The sequence below is a fragment of the Triticum aestivum genome, chromosome 5B (assembly GCF_018294505.1).
Source record: "Triticum aestivum cultivar Chinese Spring chromosome 5B, IWGSC CS RefSeq v2.1, whole genome shotgun sequence".
NCBI lineage: Eukaryota > Viridiplantae > Streptophyta > Magnoliopsida > Poales > Poaceae > Triticum > Triticum aestivum.
In genome coordinates, this window is record NC_057807.1 from 20,859,853 (window position 1) to 20,866,620 (window position 6,768).

Consider the following 6,768-nt stretch of genomic DNA (forward strand, 5'->3'; position numbering starts at 1 on the left):
TCCATTGACTTCAGAAAAATCAAGCATGGTTGTTTTGCTATGCTTTCCATGCCCTTTCTCAATAATTCTTGCCTCTTTGGATTTGATGGACTCAGAATATATACTACTTGATTCGGCTTTTCCAATAACTGAATTTTCTTTGTTACCTGAATCAATAACTTTATCTTTTTTAATTTGCAAGGTTTCTCACTCTTGTCTAATTTTAGCCCACATCTCAGCTTGGCGAGCTTTAAACCTTTCCATCTCAATTTCCATCCACTCCTCATGAGATTGCCCCCCAATACTTTCAGACTTTTCTGGCAATGAGGTGCCGAAACTTTGGATTTTTTTACGGGGTGCACTGGATGGTACAACACTTGGCAACTGCATTATTTGCACAACTTTAGCTTTTACTGCAGTAAAATCATGAGGCTTCCCACCTTCTATTAGTTCCTTTCAAATGGAGTTGCACAAATTCCAAGAGAATGTAAGCTTGTTCTCAACTACCCAGTCTGGATATGGTTGCCCCCCAATGCTCTTAGACTCTTTCGGCATTGAGATGTTGCCGAAATTCTGTAATTGTGTAGGGGGGACATGATATGCCACGGTAGTAGGTGAAGGCATTTGTGCTCCTGTAGAAGTTTCACTTATTCGGCCATGACCATTAAGGGGCGGAGCCGAATTATGAACATCAACAATTGCGTATGGTGCCAAAAAACTAGTAGCATGAGGTGTAGCATATGATGTTTGAGGGTAATTGGCCGAATAACTAGTAGTAGCATGGCTAATTCCCCTATCCACCGGCATGTTTGGATTACATGTTGCAAATTAGTTGCCGATGAATAAAAAGATGAAACACTATGTTGCATGCCATTGAAAGTTCCTACACGGGGTGTTTCAACTTGATTACTCATCATGTTGTTCATCGGCATATAGATTTGTGGGGTTGCCGATGTATGGGAGTTGGGATACATATGTTGCATGTTGCTAAAATTATATAAAGTTGAAGCATGAAGATTACGTTGCATCGGCTCTTGCACATAATTAGATGCATGATTGATAAAGCTAGGGCTAGCCGATACATTATGCTCATTAGATGATCTAGCAACAACATATGCATTATTTGCATCCGCATATGTGAATTGGGTATTCATATTACCTTTGCAGATAGCAAACCCTAGATGACGATCTCTTCGTAGCAAGAATGGGCCGGAGACCGTTCAAAGCATCGTCCCCAGCGGAGTCGCCAAAAAGTGTGTTCACACACGAACAGGTTACCGTGTACCTCCAACGCCGAGGGTGATGCTCCGCAGCTCACATCGAAGGAGACCCGTTCGGAAGAGCGGTACGCAGGCAATCCGGCGGGCGCTTTTGAGGACCCGAAACCCCACACGCCCGGGAGGGACCCCGTCAGGGCGCGCGGCGGCTATGGGCTACCCTAGGTCGACCTGATCGCCCCTAGGGCCTCGAGGTTCACTGCCCTGCAATGAAGAAGAACAAGCGAAGAACGAGAAAGAAGAAGAACAAGAGAGAAGGTAAAACTAAAGGTAAAAGATTGATAGATTGATATGTCGATTGTGTGTTGTTATTCAATCGGCCGTCACCTCTTACATATATATGAGGCGGCTGGACTTTCCGTACAAGAAAAGGACTCAAATCCCGTCCAGAACATCAAAAGATAACCTAACTCGGACTACGAGGGCCGGAACTTCCGGTCAGCCCGGAACTTCCGGGCTAAAATTACATCAAGTTGCCCGCTTGCACAGCTCCTGCAGGTCGCATATGGCTTCGGATCACGATGGTCCCAAAAGCAAAGTTGTAGATCTTGCAATGGAGAAAAATTCCTTAGTTGATCACTTTTTCATCATCTTGATGTCAAAATTGGCCCCGTAAATCTGCAAATAATGTTAAATTCCAGTTTTCGGGGCGCACCACGTGCAAACTTTCGGTTTAGCCCGGAACCTCCCCGGAAGTTTTGCCCGGAACTTCCGGGGCAGACTTATGCAGCACACTGTTTTGGCTCTAACTTTTGCATACGAACTCCGATTTAGACGTTTCTTATATCAAAATCGATCGTTTCGACGAGACGAAGACAATCCGTGTAAAAACTTTTACCATATGAGGCCATATTGAGGGCGTAATCAGCCGAATAGTGTTCTGAATACAAAATCTGAATACTTCGAACACAACTTCGGCATTAGAAATGAGACCGGATGGCTATGGCCCAAATATCAAAGTTTCTCCTTTTGACGATACGAAGCTTATTATCCATGAAGACTCTTGCCGATGAAAGTGCTCATGATAGTATTTTGCTAAATTTACAACAACATGTACGGGTACCTCTCCTCCGATGAAAGTCCTCATGATAGTATTTTGCTAAATTTACAACAACATGGCCATTACATTTTTCAAATTGATATTCAAAGCTATGAAGGGATAATTCGATAATGTTACTAAAACCTCTAAAAAAATCCCCACATATGGAAACTAGCCACAACAAATCAGAAAGATGTAAGTTGTGGTATGTCTATCGTGTGGCCCGCCCAAATATTTGTAGACATTCAGCCATCTCAGATGGCCTAGTCGAGTGAGCCGTCTCTGATCAATGCTCTACCTATTCTCGGTGGCTGAATTTCCTCATCATCATAGATGGGCAACCTAGATTTGATGGATCATCTAGCCGTCTCGATTACTGTATTCAGATTAGAATTATAACCATCGCATATAAAGGTTATTATCATGGAAGACTCTTGCCGGCCTATATGATCTGTGTTAGTCGCTATATATTCTCTCCCTCATTTTCTGCTGGGCCCCGATGTCTATTAGAGCTCGGTGGCGTGGACTTGAGCTCCACCGCGAAGAATCCATGCATGGAGCAATATGTCTCCAACTCAAGGCCAGCACCCAGAGTACATCCGCTATCCACAGCATCCGCACCTTAGTCACCATACGTCATGGAGGACGACAAACGAACTGGAGGAGGATTAGGAGGAGGAGTCGCAACAGAAACTTCGGTAGGGGAGGAGGAGTTCACTTTGGGCAAGGATGACTGGCATGCGGGAGAGGAGTACTAGAAATAGACCAGGTGGAGGGAACCGATCGATCCATCGTCATTCGGTTGAAAATGTACTTACCTTTTTTCTCTATCTAGTAGCATTATTTCATCCAAGGTTTCAGTTCATCAAGAAGTTGACATTCAGGCCGTTCATATAACATATATATTCGGTTTTCAGTAAACTTTTGCTTCCCACTTGAGCTGATGCTGGCTCCATGTTTGATTATTTCAAACATGGGATCATGTCATGGTGAAATGTGACAGATTTGTCGAAGAAAGTTTATACTTTACCGAGTACACTCAACGAGCAATCACATTATTGAGTACATCAAATTTTGCATTATCACAACGGTACCATAAGGAAACAATAGTACTACACACACATCCATCGACCATTCTTATTTCTTAACCGTTGTCCACCGAACGATGCAGTTAACATAAGCAAATATTGCGTGCAAAAGCCTACGTGCGTAGGCATGGCGGTGGGACGTGGGTCAAGCTGTTGGGTAGAAGGGCGAGGTGGCGAGGCCACAGGTGCCCGTGGGCCAGTCGACGTCCTTGGCGAGGTAGATGTATCCCTGGTCGCCCCAGTCGTTGCTCCACGAGTTCTTGGCTATCCAAAACTTCTCACCGAACTTCTCGCAGTAGCCGACGATGGTCACGGCGTGGTTCACCCTCCCGGCCTCAGCAGAGCAGGGGCCTTTGTAGATGCTGCTGGAGTAGAACTGGAAATCCCACGCGCTGGCGTCTATGTACACCATCACAGGCTGCTGCGCCACGGCCAGCGCTAGCTGCCGCTCGTCGTTGGGCGGCACGGACTTGAACCCCGTGACGGACGCCTGGAAAGTTTTCACTTTCAGTTTCAGAAACATTCAGCACCAATCAAAAACACGCTTTGTGTTTCGGCCAAAAGGCTGAAATGTTCACTCGAATTCAATTTAATATTTGAATTTATGTGTACTGATGGAATTGCTGAAATATTTTGGTCAGAAGGTAAATATTTCAGTGACCGGTGAAATTAATGAAATTCAGTAAATTTCATCGAAATCTCGCTGAAAGTGAAACCTGGTGGTCGAAGAGCAGCTTGTCCACGTCGCAGCTGCCCGAATAGCCGCTGTACGGGTACCTCTCCTCCGATGTGATGCCACCGTGGGATGCCAAGAGGCCCAATGCGGTGTCGGAGCGGCCACCACTGCAACTGCTGCTTCCGGTGTCGCAGTCCACAAGCTGCTGCTCCGAGAGCGACACCAGCTCACCGGTCCTGATCTTGTTCATGCCCTCGATGGCCGCCACCGCCGCGAATGCCCAGCATGACACTGTCACCATGTATCACATGTGCCCCATTATACTCAGCTAAAAGAATGGACTGATCAACACTTGTATACCAAAAACATATAGCGTGCGTGGCTTACAGCAAGAGCCCTGAAACTTGACGCCGGTGACGGCGCCATGGGAGCGCCAGTCGACGCAGCACGACTTCCGGGAGTCCTCATAGGGGAGGTAGGTGGGAGCTTCTGGGATGAAGCCAGTGTTGTTGGACCCAGTGAACTGCTCGACGACCTCGCTGGGGTTGAGGTCGCCGAACCTGTTCATGCCGACGGTGACCGTGGTGATGGTCTGGGGCCTGAATCCGCCGACAACGGCATTCACTGTGGTCTGGCTGGCAAAAGCGCCGATGGAGTTGGTGTTCTGCTTGAAGATCTGGAACCTCTTCTCCTTCTCCTCGGGGCCAGAGTAGCGCTTCGAGTACTTGGTCATCCACCTGGACCACTTGGCCCTCATCTCCGACTCCGGTAAGCTCCCACGGTGGCGGGTTGGCCGCCGTTAGTGATGCCTGCAGAAGGCAGGACATGCCCAAGAGTAGGACAAGGCAAGGCATGGAAGAAGCCATGTTGGTTGACTAAGTTGGGCTGTGTGGAAATGCATGCACCGGAGCTAATGTTTATATAGGCGCCTTGGGGATCTATGCGTGGTTATGCACGTCATGTGTTGTTGGCGCATACATGATGCACATGATCCAAAATTGAGCAAGACTTTGGGTCATGAAGGTGTATGATGAGTTTCTCGGTGAATCGGTCAACAACAAGTACTCAGTCGGATGGTTCAATTAACTAGAAACTCGATACAATTTTAGGGATTTCACTACAAAATCGTACCTTAGATATTTAGCATGGCAAATCAAATGATTTTTATGGAAAGATTAGTTGTCGCGAGGATGGCAATTTCGTTCAAGCACGGCAAATCCTTGTCACGTGATTTTTTTTAATCTTATAACCCAACACTGAAAGCTCATGAAAGTAAATTTGCTTTTATCTCATTGAACTAGGTACCTTAGTTCTGAAAATTCTGTTATTCCCAAACATCTAGATGACCCAAGCTGCAAGAATGATTATCTCCGTGAAGAGAAGAACCCCTAATTTCTTCTTCAAGTCAGGAAACGCTTGATTCCTGCCTCTTTGAAGGCAAGCAAAATTTCATCATTAATGAATTTATCAGAAAAAGGGTAAAATCCAATAAAGATGATGAAGAGTCTCCACTTGAGTACAACACGGGCCAGGGCAGCACAACTATAATCTTGCAATACAAAATTCTTTCTATGCAGCAGATTTCTCCTATTGAATTTATCATTAAGAACTGGCAAGAAGAAGACTTAATGCTCGGCCTGGCGTGAACTTTCCCAAATCTATAGTGGGGAGAGGTTGGCTGGTAAGCAATCATAACTTTCTATACTACTTTTATAGAGGAGAACTTCTCATTCCCCCAAAAGTTGCACCACGTGTCCAAGGAGATTTTGTTTTCCTGGCCATGGAGGGTGGCACATATTTCTTCCACTTGGGTAAATTATTAAATTACCAGAAGGCATGTAAACATAAGGGCATATGGAAAAAGTTCTCTAAAGACTCTTTGTGAAGAACTTTCTCTCCTTGGCAGAGGAGATGAGGTGAGGCAACTTGAAATGGAGGCACTCATCAAATCACTGATCTATCCACAACAGAATACTTTTACCATCTGCCGAATTCCATGGACTTACAAGCATCCAATAGCTTGAGGTTAGCCTTACAACAGAAAGATCCTCCCATATGATTTCCAGGAACAATGTCATTGTTGTACTAAGAATTCCTGACTAACTTGAACCAAGGGATATCAAACATGTTAAAGCACTTGCGCAAATTCTTAACCATGGTAAGCAATAGTAAAACCAGTTTCAGGGCTCAGTGGGCCGACAAGGTAACCATCCTCGCGATCAACATCAACAAACGTTAGCTCATGGGCGCCAAAGTAGCCTTTAGTCAAGCACACGCTGCACTTTCTGTCAAGTACAGGGCGTTGCCTTAGGCGGCAAAGCTTTGTTTTGAACACTTTTTTTGATGGAACGCAGCTTGACTGCCTTCATTGTGATTACTAGAAATAAAAGGTTACGTGATGAGTAAAAGGAAATTAAAAATGATATGGGGGTGGGGGTATGGATACAGTTAATTACACGATCTCCAAACAACACATGAGGAAGATGGGTAAAGAATATAGAATTGTTTTCACCATCGGCAAGTTGGCACCATATGTCAAGTAACAACAAGTAACAAGAAATTATCCTAGGTTTTGTTAGAACTTGTTTGGAGCAAACAATAAACAAATGGTCTACACACAAAAAACATGGCACTAAGTTTGTTACGCACAAAAAATAATAGTAATAAGGGGTCAACTCTGTAAAACAGTTTCATGGTCGTTTATATGTC

The 6,768-nt window shown here is 45.0% G+C and overlaps 1 pseudogene; it reads right to left on the bottom strand.

Annotated features, from left to right (window-relative positions):
• Positions 1–3,528: 3,528 nt before the first annotated feature.
• LOC123115487 (ervatamin-B-like) lies at positions 3,529–4,925 on the bottom strand (annotated as a pseudogene).
• Positions 4,926–6,768: the final 1,843 nt, after the last annotated feature.